At 41.2% G+C, this 20,516-nt stretch overlaps 1 protein-coding gene across 2 annotated transcripts in view; it reads right to left on the bottom strand.

The window, feature by feature from the left end:
- The window catches only part of LOC124139848, a 142,932-nt gene that overhangs the window by 113,195 nt on the left and 9,221 nt on the right, over positions 1–20,516 (bottom strand). Inside the window, exon 1 of one of the 2 annotated variants that reach the window (XM_048387739.1) lies at positions 517–533. The exons of the other annotated variant lie outside the window; for it this stretch is intronic. The gene's annotated coding sequence lies outside the window, so the exon portion shown is untranslated. Of the gene's footprint in view, positions 1–516; positions 534–20,516 lie in introns of those variants that run through there. 2 annotated transcript variants of the gene reach the window in all.

Consider the following 20,516-nt stretch of genomic DNA (forward strand, 5'->3'; position numbering starts at 1 on the left):
CAGTATTGGTGTATAGCCTTCTCGTGATGCGAGGACTATGATGACGGTCGTATACGTTTAGTTCGTTGCCGTAGTTTAGTTCAGCCAGCATGCATGGCTAAATGCTGACAACTTAGGATACCAATCAGGAAAACTATGAGGTTCAAACGACCAGCATAGGCTGTAGGACAAGCCTTTGCCATCGATAATGTTGACATTTTGAGTCTTGACTAATAACATTTTCAGTATAGTGAAGGTTTCGTACTCCAGTACACACGTTTAACATTAGCCATAACAAATGATGAGCTCAATCTGTTTCAAGTGGCAAAAGTTGGCAAACTATCATGGACACATTTCTACAAAGATAAATGATTAATACACACGAACGGAAAGAGTTACATTGGTAATTCAAACAAAGACAAAGGCATATAATGAAAACTATATTCACGTCGTACTTAATGTACCGAACTTTGTTATTTTAAGACTCATTTATATATGAATATATATTTCTTATATATACTAGGTCAGACAGCCTACCTTAAAATTCAACCGGTCACACTGTCCTTGCGACACGGCATGGCCAGTAACAGTCATATGGGCGACAATGTATCTAGATGGTGGACAATGTCCAGTGTCCTAACTGTTTGCACTGACAATGCTGGCCACGGACAGGAGACACGACTGTTCACACACAGCTATCAAACTGGCGTGACTTGTTCAGGGTAAAAAACGTTGCAGATGACTTTAATGTTGGCTGGTTGTCGAACTGCACGTAACACTTACGAAAAAATTGATTAGAATTTTAGACGGGTGAAATAAAACGAACATCAAATGCTACATTAAGCGCAAGTTAAATCAGTGAATCGGTTTTAAGGAATCTACAATGTAATTATTTTTTAAATTGAATTTCATGTGATTTATAGCTTTTTCCAAAGATTGGATTGTTCAAGATTGCCTGATGCTTTAGGGTGTATATTGCATGTGGGGTATGGCAGGTTAAAGGTGAAAGAGTTCAAGATATTTTCTTACGGTGAAAGAACATAATGACAATTTTATTTTCGAAAATTGTGTGGTGGTGCACTACAGATTAACCAGATTGTAACGCCTCGCTTATCTTAGCAGGACATCAGGGATCTCAAGCCCGTGAGATATTAAAGGCAAGATACCTGATTTGTTTTCTAAAGTCATTATTGAATTCTGTTTGATATGGGATTACTCATCCCCAGTACAACAAATTTTCCCATAGTAGATATCGATCGTTGAAAAATGAAAACGAGTATCATAAAGCTGTCGCCGCGCAAAGAGAACCATATACCAGTCTGTACGAGAAAGATTTAACGTCTGTAATATTCATTATGCTGTCAGCTGGGAATGCGGTCTCACAATGCGAGGTTTGACAAATTACAGTTGTCTGCACGATTGTTGGTAAGCGTCAATGACTGCTACGAGGTGTTTTTTAGAGTTGGATCAAACATACTTTGAGGTCGTACAAAATATTCCAAAAAAAGACGCTGCAGAATACATAAACTGAACAATGTTCGGTCTTTGGAATGTTTATTACCACTTTTTGTATTTGTGGATTAGGTCATTCGCAGGTTCCACTGTCAACTGAGGGTATTTAGCAATGACTGGCGGGACATTAATAAGTCCTGAGCATATTTGCAGATCAGTACTTGAATGATCTCCCGTGGTGGCAGTTCAGTAAAAAGCTTTATGAAGCCGCGTATGTTGAACTGAACGTTGCAAGCTATGATGGCCTATGTGTTCTTCACATGATACATTCAGGATTGTTATTTCAGGTGGTCGTAGTATGGGAAGTGCTACGTGCACGTCGGCTGATAGAGAAAAATACGTTGTGTAACAATATCTGAGTATGTAGTGTGTGAAGTTGTTAAGAATGAAAATAGGGTTTATTAGATAATTTTCTTAAGCTGAGTGAGCGAGTTGGGTTCAATGTGATTTTTTGGAGGTAAGCCCAAAGTGACGCAGTGTTTGGGACTGACCAATTTGGTGAAACCTGATATACAAGAAGGGTGTGGTGCTGACAAACGAAGAATCCTACTTGGGGAATCTTGGATTCGAACCCACGACTCTGGGTTCTGGAACGACTATGGACATCGAATACAATATACTTTTTGTATTTGTAGTCATTAAGAAAGATATATGTGTCTGTTGTGTTTTCATATTCATTTCAATATTAATCATTTGTGTGAGCTGGTCCGCTTAGTGAGGGCCGCACGGCATGAATGTAATATTTGTAGGAACTTTAGGAAGAGGAAATGAGTGTGGTTTTACGCCGTTATAAGCATTACTCAAACATTTGCAATCATGTTGATGTTGCCACTGTAGGGAGTCGAATTCGGGTCTTCGGCTTGACGAGTCAAAGAATAAATCTCAAGTGTGCTCCAACTCCCGAACTTTAAAGAACGACTTTCACGTCGTATATCATTTTATCTTATTTGTAAATTCCCGGAGATGAACGCAAAATATGTTCAGCTCACTGTCACTTGAGGCTCGTGAGAAGTAAATACCAAAACAATGTTTTCAATAAGAGAAAATACAGCTCAATGCTTGTTCTAATTATCCTGATATTAGCCGAGTGATATCGTAGGGTCACATACCTGACTTCATATCTAGGAGAAGACGAAAGCCGATGTGCACACATGCCTTTACGTTTGTAACGCCATAACCGCAAAAAAATGGCACCGTTGTTAAAGCGTTCGCTCGTCACGCCGAACAACCGGGTTCGTTTACCAACATGAGTACACTGTGTAAAGCCTATTTGGAGTGTTCCCCTGCCGTGATATTCTTGGATTATTGCTAAATCGTAGCTATTGCTTTGTATTTGATAATTAAAATACGCTGCCGCTCCTTGTTACATATACACGTTAGTTACATATTATACAGGTGCGGCCACGGTCGTGTGTCGAATGTCCTGATAAGCTTGCAGTAGTCGCCAGATTTTCAATAAATCCATCCCCATGGTAACACGGATGTGAAAGTGTATTTTTTCAGTGTTTTGACGCATGTTTCTCAGAAACCCTGTTGTTGTATTACCTCATAACTTTTGTAAAACAACGTCTGGTCCCAGACACTGTTAAACTTCAACCCTTGTTATTTCACCACAGAGACATAAGATCAACCTAACATCAACTTCTACGTGCTAAAAGGCAGACTTTAAAAGGAAGCCTTGCCATGTGTCATTATTGATTGAAAAAAAGCAATGTTACGGACAAACCTAGATACAGAAAGTTTTCGGATATCGCAAAGGGTATTCTTGCCCAGGTTTTACATTATTTCCCGACCTGTGAGCGTAAAAAGTAAAAAAATTATTTGTTCATAACAGGCGGAAGTGTCGGATTGGAGACAGTGATTGATGTAAAGGGGTCCTTATCAAATACTGTACTAACAAAACCTGCACAACCAAAGCAATTACTTAGCGACAGACGAGGACCGCCTCGCAACCATTGTGACGCGATGGCTGTAACAGGGCAAATAGCGCCCTGGTGATGTTTCTATTGCAAAAACTCACCGATGAAACTTGTTAAAGTCGGATTTTAAAGGTCTATCAGGCTAAGTGTTAGGTAATCAGGAATTTTAAAGAGAACTGTTAGATGGACTCTCGGGTACGTTTCGGGTAATCAGGGATTTCAAATCGAAAAAGATTACGACAAAACTGTAGATTATAAGCAATTTGAAATTCTAGTGTGCTTGTTGTTTACATCGCACTTAGCAGTATTCCAGCGACATGATGAACCTTTTACCTAAAACGTGCTCTTGTGTCTCTATTCAGACCCCACATGGGTAGAGTTTGAAAAGCTCATTTCTGGTGTCCCCCGCCGTGATATTGCTGGAATATTGCTAGAGGCGGCGTAAAACCATACTCACTCACTCACTCACACTATTCAGAGGGGCGAACTATCAGCAATTCGCTGTGCGGAGTTGCGTCCCTTGGGCACGCCGGAAATCTATGACCGTGGGTTCCAATCCCGGTTCGCCCCGATTCTTTCTAGATCTGTCAACACCATACCCGTGCTCGTAGGTTTCACCAAAGTCGTAAGCGTTTTAGACCTGCATCACTTGGGAATTTCCTTCCACATTAAACTGACACGCCGTCATATAACTGGATCATTGTGAAAATCAACATTAAACTCAACCCACTCAATTCAGAATTTCGATCTCGATGGATTCCTGGAAATAACAGGTCCCCAGTAACCTCGTTTGTCGTAAGAGGCGACTAAATGGATCAGGTTGTGATGCGCTGTGACTTACTTTTCCAACTGAGGGTCAAACTTACATGTATAGAGTTGTCAAACAGTTACAAAACGTATATTAAAACACTATGTAAAATAAAAACATACCAGCTCGTCCATTCCTAGACTTGACAGACACAAGTAGGACTTTTGGCGTCGAGCCGGGTCATTACAGAGCATCATCACTTAGTCTATAAGAAGACCTGCTACTCGTGTTGTTGACTGTCTTGATACAAGATCAGGTGCGCGGCATGGAAACACACTGCTTTGATTTCAGATGAATGGAGCAAGGCGTCCTACAGGGACGATAGCTTTCTCCTTGTCATTTAATGCAACAAAGAAAATATAACGAGATGAAGGCATAATACGCTTATCAATGGTATATTTACTTGCGTGCATGGAGCCTGCAAAGTGCATGTCAGAGCAACGAGAGTGGTATAGAAAAATGCATTACCCCATGCTTCGAGGACTTAGAATGTTGTTTTGAAATTGAGATATACGTTTTCAAACCAGAGTAGATGCTTCTCGTCTGAAATACGTTTTTCGTTAAGAAAAAAATATATGTAAGAAATTCCCTTTTTATCTAGTTTTATGTGCATGATATGTGCACGATAGATTTTAAATTCCCTGTGGAATAACTCGAGTTTTTCAAATCAGATAGATTGTACAGTTTTTCAAGACAGATTTATTTACTTCAGTAAGGTGTACCGTTAGTGGTAGAGTAAGTGAGTGAGTTGGGTTTGACGCCGCCTTTAACAGTATTCAAGTTATATCACAGCCTGTCAGCTTAATGTGGGAGGAAAGCCCGAAGCGATGCAGGTCTCAGACGTTTACCACGTCGGTGAAACCCACGAGTACGGGTATGGTGCTGACAAACCTAGAAACATAATCGGGGCGAACCGGGATTCGAACCCACAATCATAGGTTTCTGGCATGCCTAAGGGACGCAACTCTGCACAGCGGATCGCGGCGCCTTAGACGACTGGGCCACCCGTGCCTCCCAGTTGTGATGGTAGAACTAGCAGTAGTAATGGTGGTGGTGGACGAAGGCGAAGTTGAGTAATGGTGAAGGTGATAGTTATTGTAGTAGTAGTTTTCTTTGATTGTTTGTCGCTCGTCGTCGTTAACAACCATTTTAAAATCGTATCCCGCCTAACATATAACGTGATACACATAAAGCAAAGTGATGTTCACATGCAAAAACAGAAATCGACTATCGTTTGAGCTGATATTTCCAAATGATACATCATGGAAGTTCGGGATATATCTAACTAAAGAATAGGTGTTGGTTAACGTTCTTTCTGGTGTATAGTAATCGTTGTAGTTTTGATAGTAACATTAGTTCTGGTTGGTAGATACAAGCGGCTAAACCCGTTCCATTATATTAAGAATTATCTGCTAAAAGCAGTGTCGCTTGCATGTGTTTATGAATCACTACCAAAAAGTGATGACACCAGGCGTTCGCGAAAATATGTGTACAATAGTAGGCGAACTTAATAACACCACCACCCCAACCCCAACCCCCACCACCACCCCAACCCCCACCCTCTACTTTGCCCAATCCGCTAAACAAGTACATGCAAATCCAAAAATATTTATCCCTTTTTGAAAATCCTAAATCAGCCCAAGGAGAAGGAACACAAACGTGTCAATTAAATAAAACACTTCACGACCCGTGTCAACGTGTACGAACCATAATCTCATTATCCAAAGTACAACTGCATCAAAAAGATTACCAAGGAGGCAAACACACACAACCCTTTTAAAAATAATATAGAAAATCGCGAGTAGACAAACGACAGAGTCAAGTAAGCCACAAATCGTAACTGGCTTGACATAAAGGGAAGGGGACAGGAGTAGTCACACTGCCTATCCCCGTCTGGAAAACTACAGACAGAGTGCTGCCAATTCACACGTCCAATGTTTAGAATATAGGGCTGCCAACCCACGTTAATAGTTTCGATCCCAAGCAGTCAATCCGCAAAGGCGTTTAGATGAGGGTTCTTGCTTGACAAGGGCTTATTGCAGAGGCTTAACATGTCCATCAAGGCGGGTACACGAAAGCGGGTGAATATTACACGGACTAGGCAGCTGTTAACCCTACAGAGGTATGCAGGGCACGACAGATATAGTGAAAAACGATGTTATAGCCTCTTTTGAACTATAATCCGCTTTTAAGGACAAAGATAATCATCAGAATACTTTTACTTGTGGAGGCATCTTAATCTTACGCCTTGTTCCTCACGTATGTTCATAGTTCCTAAATGAAGATTGTTTTTGTAAGTGGCCGACCATTTGATATTCTGCAGGGAACCTTGGGTGTTTCTGTTTCCGAAAATATTCGAAGAAAATCAAACACATGAAGTTCTGAAATATCTTTTGTTTTGCGGCAAAAAGAATGTTTGGCTTCTCTTTTAAGAGAGAGATAAATACAGTTACACTAAAATGCCGGGCCAAAGAAAATTTACACTTGAAAATTACAAACGTTATCAAAACTAGGCTGAAACTAGTCGCTGAAACTTAAGGTCGTAAATACAACTTTGATACCTATGTCAAATACATCACCATCGAATAACCATTTCTTGTTCCTTTCAATTTTAGCCAATTTGTATGTTCTCTGGCAAACAAAAAGCATAATACACACACCCCACACCCCGAATATAGCAATTGTCATTAAATTGTCGGTCTCAAAATAGAAAAAAACCCATCTTTTGAAGTGTGTCTGTGTGAGTTGATTTTTTAATTAAATTAATTTATTACGAAATGCTTTTCTCTAGCTTCTGCATTTAAATTTTCTGCTTATATCGCTTAGATCCTGAGTCTTAAGTATGAAGGTACGAATCCATGAGTGAGTGAGTGGTGTTTTAACGCCGCTTGGACCAGTATTTCAGTTTTATCACTGCTTGCCAGGTTAATGTGGGAGAAAAGCCAGAAGTGATGCAGGTCGTAGACGTTACCATTTTGTGTTACCGGCCAACCAAGACTCATTGCCGAAATGTACGCATCAAGTGGTATTCATATGAATTCGGAGTCCTAATACTACTGAAGACGTTAGATGAGTAAACAGATAAAAACACAACTCATCTTAATTACAAACGTGTGTGTTTATAATTTTGATAGAATGGAACTTCCCCTCGAAATAGGTGAATCACTTACTGAGACAACACATCCACGACAGACTGACATCACTACAGACCACGATGGGTTTCGCTCATTATTTGACCATGACGGCAAGTCATCATCACTGTAATTTTAAAGGCACAAACTATCTCTGACAATCTACCATCACTGCTGAAAATTCTCGGAAATAACAAAAAACCTATTTCAACGTAAGCGTATATCAATGAGAATTTGACTTGGATGTAAGGATTACCCTCATTCACGACAGCTCAGGAGATGCATCAAACTGACTTAAGCCCAAAGGCACCATCAATGACAATCTGCATCCGAAAGGGCACTCTCGCTCACAACGTGCACCTAAAAAACTTCACCTTATTGTTTGGTTGTTGTTTAACGCCGCACCTTTGTAATATTCCGGCTACATAAAAGCGATCTGTAAATAATCGAGTCTGGTTCAGACAACCCGGTGATCAATTTTGTGAGCAAGGATCCACGTTGACATGCGATGACATGCTACCAACCAAATCACCGAGACTGACCACCCGATTCCATTGGTCGCCTCAAACGACCAGCCTAGGTTGCTATGGACCTATTCCAACCCGGAATCTTCACCTTTAACACCACCGACAACGTCGAACTGATAAAAAAAACAACGATTGTGTTAGCACCGCACCGCACCGCACCGCACCGGTCACTTTGCCCCTTTCCAACTGCAATAATATTATACAGTTAAATACACAAATACTGACAATGGCAGAAACAAGTACATGTAAAATTATTTATCCCTTTTGGAAAATCCTAAATCCTCCCAAGTAGAAGAACACAAACGTGTCAATTAAATAAAACACTTCACGACCCGTGTAAACGTGTACGAACCATAATCTCATTATCCAAAGTACAACTGCATCAAAAAGATTCCCAAGGAGGCAAATACACACAATCCTTTTAAAAATAATAAAGAAGATCGCGAGTAGACAAACGACAGAGTCAAAGTAAGCCACAATTCGTCACTGGCTTGACATAAAGGGAAGGTGTCAGAAGAAGTCACCCTGCCTATCCCCGTCTGGAAAACTACAGACAGCGTGCAGCCAATTCACACGTCCACTGTTTAGAATATAGGGCACGACAGTTATGATTTAAAACGGTGTTATAGCCTTTTTGAACTATAATCCGCTTTTAAGGACAAAATTAATCATCAGAATACTTTTACTTGTGGAGGCATCTTAATCTTACACCTTGTTCCTCACGTATGTTTATAGTTTCTAAATGAAGATTGTTTTTGTAAGTGGCCGACCATTTGATATTCTGCAGGGAACCTTGGGTGTTTCTGTTTCCGAAAATATTGGCACCGCACCGCACCGTACCGCACCGCACCGAACCCCAACCGACCGCACCGCACCGCACCGCAAGACCTCCAATCCCCTCCCCTTATTTCTACTCAATAAATCACACAACATTGTATTACTAAGAGGACAAATATGAAACATCCGACGCATATCTCACCAATATATTTGAAGTGTTTCTCCGATACCACCATTTTTTGAAGATACCATCTCCGTGTGTGGACAGTGGTGTATCTAAGAGAGACGCTAATGAGGGTAAGCTGGGTGTTTAGAGCATGGACGTCTGGTATCATTTAGATATTGTGGTCAGGTATACATACCCTAAGGTCCACATGTAGTTAAGAGATAATACGATCTACGATCGAAATTAATCCCGCATGCCATGTGCGACGTTTATGTTTCTAACGTTGCTGTGTAAGTTTCGAGCCTCACATATCGGGATTTGGCCTTATGACATTAACATGAATTATTATATTATATAACACTAATACACCGTTGCCAACGATGTTGGGGGATTTTATCCCAGTTTCATAGAAGACTTTCTCTTGGCTGGCCTGAACTTTCTCCACAGCTGCTCCTAAGACCTCATGGTTCGAGGCGAAATTGGTTCCCGGTAGAGAGGGAACAGATGGACGTCGCACGGAGCAGGATCAGGAGAATTAGGTGGATTGTAGCCATGGCAATGACTGAACTGGGACTGGCGCATTGTCCCGATGAAGAGCACATCTTTTTCCCAGCTTCCCAGGTCTTTTAGTCCCAAAAGTGCAGCATAATATGCTCATCGGCATCGCAGAAAACGGGGGCCATAAACTTTCCAGTTGAAGTGTCTATGAGTTCTGTTGTGGTGGTGATGTCAAATACTTCCACTGTTTTAATTTTTCTATGAACCCTCTGCATTGTGGGTAAAACCAGACATTCACGTGCAAAGAAAAGTGTATTGTTACCTCTGTTTTCGCCAAGCTGTAAGACTGGCGCACGTGAATTTTGAAAGATAGGCAAATACATGAGCAGGTGTGAGTTGCATCTCTTCTCGAATCAATCGCCAGGGTCACTTTGCCCCTTTCCAATTGTAATAATATTATACAGCTAAATACACAAATACTGACAATGTCAGAAATAATCTCCTCTTCCTGATGGCATGCCAACGTGCTCACTCTTGCTCTGACAACCGATATCGTAATGTCATTGAGTGAAGACCGTCTTTTAACTCTCTTACGTAAATATACTTATATGTACGACGTATGCCAGTCACATGACGTTAGAAACAACAAACGTCGAAAGGAGAGAGGTAAATAAACGAATGCATGTAGCTAAGCTGAATATGTAGCCACGTGATAAAAATCAGTGATGTTGTTTATCGCTATGAAATGCAGTGGAAATGGTTCCCGATAGAGCTTTCTTCATGTTTGGGAAAAGATGGGAGTCTGACGGAGCAAGGTGAGGAGAAAAAAGGGGATTTAAGCCGTGACAATGACTGAAGTGTATACTGGCGTATTATCCTGATGGAAGAACACACCTTGCCTCATCTTCCCGCGTCTCTTAGTTATAATTTCATTCCGAAATTGCCCAAGAAGTGCATCGTGATATGCTCCGTGTATTATCAGGCCTTTTGGAAGAAAGTCCACCACTATATGACACCATCGGCATTCCTGAACAAGGATGCCATAACCTTTACAACTGATGGCACAGTTTTTGCTTTTTTAGGTAGTGGTGATGTCAAATGCTTCCACTATTTTGACTGTTGTTTGGTGGACTCAAGGCTGGAAGTAGTGAACTGAGGTTTCATCCATGGTCAAACATAATGGAATGTACTCTCTCCTGGGATATGCCTCCTGAACTGACAATGGCACGCTCGGGCATTCACCGTTACGTCATCGCCAATTCGCGGATTTTCTGGATCACTTATGGTGTTGCTGACGTCACGGGCCTTCCAGGACAGGAGTCGTCTTGGGGATTCTTCCTGCCACGCCTAAATTATGCTGCCCACCCTGAACGATGGCATAGGAGGGGGCTTCCTTTCCTAGTGTTGTATTTATATCGTCATGGATGGCTTTGGGAGTTAGGCCCTTTCTCTGCAAGATCACAGCACGTTCCTCAAGTTTGTCTATTTTCCAAATGTCACCGACCCCTGCTAATTCCACTGATTTTTCACAGCAAAACGATTGGCACTAAGATTTCACTACTACGCAATTCCTTCCATGTGAGGTTCAGAACTTATCAATCAACCTTCGTGTTACTAATGTATCTCGAATGAGTTTTCGTTCTTTCACAAAATATACTCACACGCAAAAGAAACGCAAGTCGAGTATGCAGTATACATGTAAACCTGTTATTTATTTTCAACAGTAAAGACAAGAAATAATAATAGGGCAAGATTGACAAAAATTTGACTGAAGACAGTTTAATGGATTAAAAGGCACATGACATAATTGTTTTTTTCAAATGTTAAGGGCTTACACAGGGTCAATACCCAAAATGTCAGTCAATACTTGGTATGACCACCATTAGCATTGATCACTGCCACACATCTCCTGTACATTGAGTGGATCAGACGATTTGTGAAGGCCCTATGGATCCTCCTGCACACATCCAGAGCAGGGACTGGGCGCACATTGTGCAGACGCCTTTGAACCTCATCTGGCCACGGTAGAACACGGATATTGTGTTGTTGCAGAAAGGCCATGGTAGCTCTGGCAACATGGGGACGAGCGTTATCCTGCTGGAAAATGTGTTGTTGATGTTGTGCAAGATATGGAACAACGTTGGGTCTGATCACTTGGTCGATATACCGCTGAGAAGTGACGCCGTGTCCCCGACCTTGACCAACATTCAGAAAGCACATGGGTCCAAGTCTCGCATTAAGTCCAATCCCTGCCCATATCATGACGCTAGGTCCACCCCATGGATCCCTTTCCACAACGTTTCTGTCAGCGAAACGATCACCTCGACGCCGCCAAATTCTTTCTCTTCCGTCTCCATGGGAGACACAAAAGCGACTTTCATCAGAGAAGATGACACGCCTCCACTCACGATGACGCCAATTGTGATGACCCTGTGCCCACTGAAGTCGTGCTTGTCGATGCCGTGGTTGGAGAACAGGACGACGTGCTGGTCGGCGACATCTGAGGTTGTTGGAACGGAGACGTCTGATCACAGTATCCCGGCTAATGTGTCGATTATGTGTTCCTATGGTCTGTCGAGCACTTTCACTTGTAGTTAGGAACGGATGTCGCTGGTGTTGACGGGTAATCTGCCGATCTTGTCGAGATGTGGTGACCCTAGGACGACCGCTCCGAGGAAGGTCATCTGTGGTCTGCGTAGCATTGTATAGATGCAGGAGACGGTAAATTGTGGTTGTGTTAACGTTGAAATGACGGGAAACATCTTGGACAGACTCTCCAGCTCCCAAACGTCCGATAGCCTGGTTTCTCTGAATTTGAGTTAGGCGTGGCATTGTTGACCAAGGAGTTGTAGGTCCCAGAATCGGCCACAGTTTTATACCCACTACAGTTCGTGACAGTTGGTGCATTTTCGATTTCGCGAGAAATGGGTGCATGATACCCACATATTCATTGAAATGGTGCGTTTTGGCGATTCGTTTTTTATGTTGCGTTTTTACTCGGGGCTTCCAAAATGCAAACAAAAATATTGATAACCTATCAGGCTTCACTACATGCTAGAACTCATATCAATTTATGGTTCCGTGTTTGTTACCTATTTGCTTAAAACCACTTGCGTTTGTTTTGCGTGTGAGTATATATACTGAGAGGCATTGAAAACGCACTCAGCATTTTTTTATCATAGAATAGTAACAGAGGAGAAAACAAAGTGATTAGTTATTGAAAAATGTTACTTAGCGTGATAATTGTCTTCTGTCGTCGTGTGTACAGACATGTTTGGTTGTGTGCACACCATCCTGAACAAAACGCCAAAACACATCTTCAGCTTGCAGTCCGAAATGCACGTGCACGACATGAATTTTGAATTGCATGCAAACAGTACACATTGCTCCCCTATAAAATCACATCATGATTTGAAACTGGTGTCCATATGCACCATGCCACGGTTAACCCAAGATCAGCGACATCAGGCCATGGAATGCTGCGAGCTGGCACTCCACAGACTGACGTTGCACAATACTTTAATGTCCATCCATCAACTGTCAGTCGTCTCAGAAGGCGCTACCAAGACACAGGCAGGGTGGAGGATCGGCCACACCCAGGCGTTCAACGGGTGACAACAGGACGTCAGGATCGCTATATTATCATGCAACATCTCCGACGTCGATTTCAGACAGCTGTACACACTGCTAACAACACTATCGGAAGCAGAGGAAGATCCATCAGCAGTCGAACTGTGCGTCGACGCCTTGCTGCAGCAGGGATACGGTCACGTCGACCGTACCAAGGTCAGATCTTAACGCATAATCACAGACTTCAACGACAGCGATGGGCTGCAGCAGGTGGTTTTCTGGGCAACGTCGGTTGAAGGAATGTTGTTTTCTCTGATGAGTCTCGCTTTAAGGTCTCTTTCCCAGATGGACGGCTCCGTGTGTACCGATGTCAAGGTGAACGTTATAGCCATAAATGCTGTGTTTAAATCACAGCTTGTTAATGTGCAAGGTAACTTGGCGGCACGACGTTACATGGATACTGTTCTACAGCCAGTTCTTCTCCCTCTCTTAAGACAGCATGGTGGAAACCGGCTAGTGTTTCAGCATGACAATGCTAGGCCCCATACTGCCATCCTGACACGGAATTTTCTTCAGAGAAACAACGTGGAGGTCATGCAGTGGCCCTCAAGGTCACCAGACATAAACCCAATTGAGCACCTGTGGGACGAACTTGGTAGTCGTGTGAGACGACAGCAGATTCCGCCCCGCAACGTTTCTGAGCTCACTCAGGCATTGCAGTATCACTTGAACGCAATCCCGGCTCATTTCATCCGTCGTTTATGTGATTCCATGCCAAGGCGTTTGCAAGCTTGTGTTCGTGCTCAAGGTGGACACACCAGATACTGAGGGTCTGTTCAATCTCTCTCCTGTAAATGGGGTTGGAACTGATGATATTGGACACTGCTTTATGCAGAATTTCTCTATCGTGATCAGTTTTTGCTAATATACTTAATAATAGCTTTGAAATTTTCTTATGTTAATAAAATTCACGTTTGAAAATTGGATTGCGTTTTCATTGCCTCTCAGTATATTATACCTTAAAAAACAGATATGGCTTTGTTTGTTTGTGTGTATTACCTCGAAGCCAGTAATCGTCCTGATATGTCACAGAAGACTGTCTAGGCCAGACAAACCAGTGATTGATATCATGCGCAACGATGACACGCAATCAACTAAAATATAGAGCCGTCTTTAATTGTCACATGCACAAAGCCATTGCCAACTATTAATTCTTTATATTAAAAATATCAAATTACATTCCGATGTCAACTAACTATCGTCTTGCTGGAAGGCTGTGACAATTTTCATTCGGATCGATATTTTATCTGACGGTCAGGTGAAAAGCAAAGAATGATCATGTTAACACAATTGGTATTGAACAATTGACATAACGTGAGTGATAGAATGTTGTATTACGCAAAGAATAGTCCTCAATATACTACTTCTACACTACCCAACTTTTGATATGTATCACCAGATATCATGCTTCATTCTATAAAAACATAAATAAATTTATATGTTTGACATGTCATGAGGAACAGCGTTATGTTTCATGGAATGTCAAAAAGATCAGCATCAAAGGTGGCGTAGTATATGCCCCAGCTGTGTCACGGTGGCCTGTAAATATTCGAGCTGTGACCAGTGACTGACGGCATGACCAACTAACGGTATCCATCGGTATATGATGACACGCAATTGGCAGTCCTCTAGCCTGACCATCTAATCCCAATTTCAGTTTTTATGAGGTGCTGGGACCTGTTCTGGCCCGGAAAACCCACAAGATGAAACATTTAATCGCAGTATTGTGGAGGGAGCTGAACCGTAATTTATTCATTGTGTAGAGAATTTAAGGTCAAATTGAAAACACATTTGATATGGCACCGGTTGCATGATCAAATATAGAGCAACAATTGACCAACAATTGATATCAGATAAACCACGTATAAAATTGACGGCATGCAATGTGGCACTTGACCCGAGTATGCACCCTCTGCATTGTGGGTAAAACCAGACATTCACGTGCAAAGCTAGGTGTATTGTTACCCCTGTTTTCGCCAAGCTGTAAGACTGGCGCACGTGAATTTCGCAAGGTAGGCACATTCGTGAGCAGGTGTGAGTTGCATCTCTTCTCGAAACAATCGCCAGGGTCACTTCGCCCCTTTCCAATTGCAATAATGTTATACAGTTAAATACACAAATACTGACAATGCCAGAAATAATCTCCTCTTCCTGGTGGCATGCCAACGTGCTCACTCTTGCTCTGACAACCGATATCGTAATGCCGTTGTGTGAAGACCGTCTTTTAACTCTCTTACGTAAATATACGTATATTTACGACGTATGTCAATCACATGACGTAAGAAGTAACAACCGTCGGTAACGAGAGAGGAAAATAAACGAATGCATGTAGCCAAGCCAGACATTGCTTCCGTATGTATTGCTAGACATGCTCGCGAGCACCTGGTGTCATCACTGATTTTCAGTGATTCATGCCTATAATTTTCACCACTATTTTGCCCTTTACGCCCGATGGAATCTGTTTGGCAGATGATGGAGATTGATTATTCTCTGGCATTGTTTGTTTATATTGTTTCAGACAATTCGATCACCGCCATCATATAGCTGGAATATTGCTAAGTGTGACGTTGAACAACAAAGAAACAATTCGATCAATACGCTGTTTATCTCATCAAGTGACGTTGTTAGAATTCATATTTTCATAACTGAAGAAGCCATAAGCGAAACGTTAATTCTAGCCACGTTACATATTTGACAACGTTAGATACACCATTACGTTGTTGAAGTGGATTTTACGTGACTGAGTGACAAAATGCTAGATATACGAACCGAAACACGTTCGAGGCCAAACATGGGTGATAGAAAATAGTTCCAGCATAAAATACAAGCGAAAAAAAAGAAGTAAACTAGAAATGCAACCAGTTCAAGACCAATACATTCCTCATGTGCTGTGATAATATGTAAAATACACACGAATATCTTACAATGCAAGGCATTTGCTAGCCGAGTAAAACAATACGTATAGGTCTTATTAAGGAGCTACCAATAAAACTTATAATTGAAATCAACATGAAGCGCGAAGAAAAACTATTCATTGTATCATTCCCAAATAACCTGCTGGAAATGAATACGGGAACACTTAGTTTTATACACAGTAAAATGATATGCTATATCGTGGGTTCCTAGCCCTGTCCTCCAAACAATGCACCCAAACACATCTGAACATTTGATTCTGACATGTTTTGAATTTGTATGCGCGCAATTTCAAATGTACTGACAATAAAGCTCATTTCCCTATATGTTTCATTGTTCCCTTATCCGTCTCCATTAGTATACAATGTTGCGGCATCATTGTTATACACACTAGGGCTATATTACATATACTATCCCATCTCTGGAGGACAGAAGTTAAAAGTCGTCACATTAAAGATTGCCAGCACAGGCCCGTAGAAGCAGGGATATCCAGGAGAAAGCAAATTTAAATCAATCTCATTTTATATCCAGATTTTTTAAAAGCTTTTGTCTTTTCACTTGTCTCATAGGTCTTCAGCAACCCATGCTTGCCGTAAAAGGTGACTATGCTTGTCGTAAAAGGCGACTAACGGGATCGGGTGGTCAGGCTCGCTGACTTGGTTGATGCATGTCACCAATCCCAATTGCGTGGATCGATGCTCATGATATTAATCACTGGATTGTCTGGTTCAGACTCGATTATTTACAGACCGCCGTCATATAGCTGGAATATTGCTGAGTGCGGCGTTAAACGACCAACCAACCAACCAACTTGTCTCATGGCATGTATACACGTGTATCATGAACATGATATATTGCTTTTGTGCAGTATTTATGTTTTTGTTTGTGGTTTAACGCCGCACAATATTCCAGCTATATGACGTCGGACTATAAATAATCTGGTCAGGACCAGACAACCTGTGAGGGATGTAATGAGAAAATATCCACGCCGTCGGGGTACGTTGACAAACCATCAACTATGTCATGGAGAATGACCACCCGATCCATGAGCTGCTGGGGACCTATTCAAGCCCGGAATCCCCATTGGGAGTAGTATTTATGGAGCGGGCAGTATTAGCTCACATTTTCAAACCTGCGTTGTCAAATCTTGAGTTTGATGTTTGAAGCTGATGTCCATAGTCGTGATATGGTTGGAATATTGCTAAGAGAGCTTCACTCACAGATATGATGATTAGAAGCACTGATATTATTTTATTATTTTATGGTCACGAGGGTACACCTTAATACGGCTTCACAACTCCCTGGGGAGATTACCAACTCGTATTTCCAGAGCATGTTGTTCCTACCGGGTACCCATATACCGCTCTGTGTGCAATTATTTCGTTATCATCACCAATTAAATATGTTCGTCATCAACAACATCGTCACCATCTTCATCAACATCAACATCACTATCAATTCAATACCACGATGGTCGTCATCACCGCCATCCTCATTAAAGTCGCATCGGACCAGTTGTTTTGCTGTTTTGTGGATTATGTTACTGATAAACTACTAACTTCAATATTTTAATGAGCAGGTAATCACTTCAGGAAAGACTAAAACAGTTATCCCTTTCCGGGTCGTGAACGTAGACGTTGAGGACAACAAGTTTGGTTAGACCGTGAATGCAAAGCCTTGAAAAAACAGAGTCCAGTACTCAGTTTCACAAAGCTACTCCACAAGTGACTGGTATATAGCATTGTATAGAAGAGGTGACGATCCCGAATAACTACAGGAGAATTTCTCTGTTGAACACAGTGTACAGACACGACTGTTACTGACACAGGTTTAAGAAATTGCGGAGCTAAGTCTCAGTCTTAATAAGGACAGGACTAGGCTTTCGTTTAGAAATCATAAAACCTAAACATTGCAATATCTTTGTTGCTTTCATGGATTTAAAAAAATGTATTTCACTCAGCAAAGAGACTAAAAGAAATAATCATATATAATTATTTTGGTAAAAGAGTTGTAAAAACATCTTCAAAATAATTAAAACAAATTTATGTTTCCGATGCAGTATCTATCGAAGGATGATGGAGCCTAGTAGTTAGAGCTTCTTCTCGTCACGCTGAAGACCTGAGTTCGATCCCCCATATAGGTACAATTTGCAAAGTCATTTCTGGTAACCCACGCCACGATATAGCCGGAGAGGCTTCGTAAACTTCGGTTCCTTAATATGGACAAGAGTGGACTGCACCAGGCATGCGTGCTGAGTCATTACGTCTTTATAGGGCGGTCGGGTAGCCTAGGGGTTAAAGCGTTCGCTCGTCACGCCGAGGACCCGGGTTCGATTCCCGAAATGGGTACAATGTGCGAAGCCCATTTCTGGTGTCCCCCGCCGTGATATTGCTGGAATATTGCTAAAAGCGGCGTAAAACCCCACTCACTCACTCACTCACTCATTACGTCTTTATATGATTAATAAACAAGATAGAATGCTAATTTAACAAGTGTATTTGTTAAGAATGAAATCTTAGATGACATCGACCGCATTGTCTTTTCTGACGAATGTGATGAAATATAGCACATTTATAAATATATTTAATCAAAGACAAAGGACATTGAAGGACATGAACACTATGTCACATACAAACGACAAACTTACCCTTTTCATGTCAGCGTAGCATTATATGAATGTACCCGCGCAAATGCAAACATTTATGTTCCATCATATACTTTTGAAAAACATATTTGCCTGAGGTTGTATAAAAGAGATTGTTTGTTTGAAATGCTGGATGAACAAAAAAAAAGAAATTTGCCCGACTTCTCCTTTCAGAAAAAAATGCATAATTATCCTGAAGCAGTGACCGAAAATTTATTCTATCCCCATTATCCAGATCAAGAACCATTGCCAACCAGGGCAACCGGTGGTTAGTAAAGGGAGGTAACTCTCGAGGCAGGGCTAATTCTTTGATCGGGCCGCCAGGTCTAAAAAATAGCTGTCTCTTTCACATGAAGAGTTATCTACGTGGATTTGAACTTTGTACGCCAGTCGGATATAATTACATCTGTCGGCAAACTGAAGTATACAGATATCTGACGTGTGGTTTGTGTTACATTAGGTGTTACAAAATGCAATTTATGAACTCCATTTACAATGGAATATCAAACTGAAAGTGCGTCTCCGAATTCCGAGTGCAATTATCTGAAACGTGATCTCGGGGAATAAGATTGAAGTAACTTGCTAAATATATCTATACACAATAACGTTTGGGTAGAGGTCTCATCTGCATTGTTGACATTCTCTGAGGTGCTTTATTCAAAATCATCAAAAATATAATATCTTTCTCCTGCTTAACGTGTTGACATTTGATACGCATTTGAAATTCGTTATCATACAACATTATAGATGTAAAGTGCCTGTGACAGGCAAATTATGGGACTTTTTTAACCGGGTAGTTGATCATTGCACAGTGAGTTCTGAACCCTCTTCCTCTTATTGGTTCCGTTATCAGTGTCCCGGGACATTCCGAAGAATGAAATTTAATGATTAATTCATTGTAATCTGCTATAAATGTTGTTTTCGTTGTTCGCTTTAAGAAATGAATGTCTTCATCTTCAAACCAATCTGCCAGACATAATGCAACCATTTCAATGATCGACGTGTTGCAAATCGTCATTAGAATGGGCAAATGGGTTGTATTTCACTGGTCAAAGGCTTTAATGTCGTATATTTGAAGTTTTCAATTTCAGTTTCGGCGTGTGACTTTGTCGTTATTACTGACATTGTATTTCACACTTTTGTGAAATGAGCACTGGCCAAACTCAATTAAAAATAGTTTCAAACATTATAACACATTAACATAAGATTTGTTAGCATATTATTATCATATATGTTTAAAGTTCGGTCAAATGTTCCTCACACAGGTAGGTAGAGGTATGTTGCACAAATTCTGAATACATTAGACATCTGAAGTTATTATTACGTTTTGTGTCTCGTGATAACGCCAATGTCCTACTTGTACGGTACATAATGACACACGACTTCCCCTGCAAGCGTGAGTAAAGTTGTTGGGTTGATATATTCTAAACACCTGCTGTAAGCTATCAGGTATCGTTGTTGTGTTATTGAGAGGACACATTTAATTGCAACTCATGAACAACTATTGTTTCAAGTGTATGTTCAGGTGGAAAACATTGATACGCAATTTCTGTACAAAGATGATTCGGGAAAACGATAGAAAAAAGGCACCGACGTAAATGCCGAAGGGCCCAGAAGAAATCCCTGCTGATCACCTAACACTAATCCCCGGAAAGGAATCCAACTCGTAAATCTTCATCTGAAATATTTATAAGACATATAAGGGACATTTTACTACTAAAAGAACTATTTAGTAAATCTGATAAAGTGGAACACGTCTAAAAGCTTAAAAAAAACGACTACTGATAGCATTATCTGGATTAGGTTTCAATGAACAATCCTGTAACACCTGCATGTGGCATGTTAGCAATGTAGTGGTGGTAAGAAAAGTGGGAGATTGATGCCACGATACTAGCAATACCTTACCTTCATCACAGACGCCAAGAACGTTAAAGCCGGTCCAGGTACACAAGTGATGTGCTAACGACTTTTAAAACACTTTTTTGCAGATCGGTGTACGGTTGACTGCTAAT

This window comes from Haliotis rufescens, unplaced genomic scaffold (assembly GCF_023055435.1).
Source record: "Haliotis rufescens isolate VD_foot unplaced genomic scaffold, xgHalRufe1.0.p SCAF_7, whole genome shotgun sequence".
Taxonomy (NCBI): domain Eukaryota; kingdom Metazoa; phylum Mollusca; class Gastropoda; order Lepetellida; family Haliotidae; genus Haliotis; species Haliotis rufescens.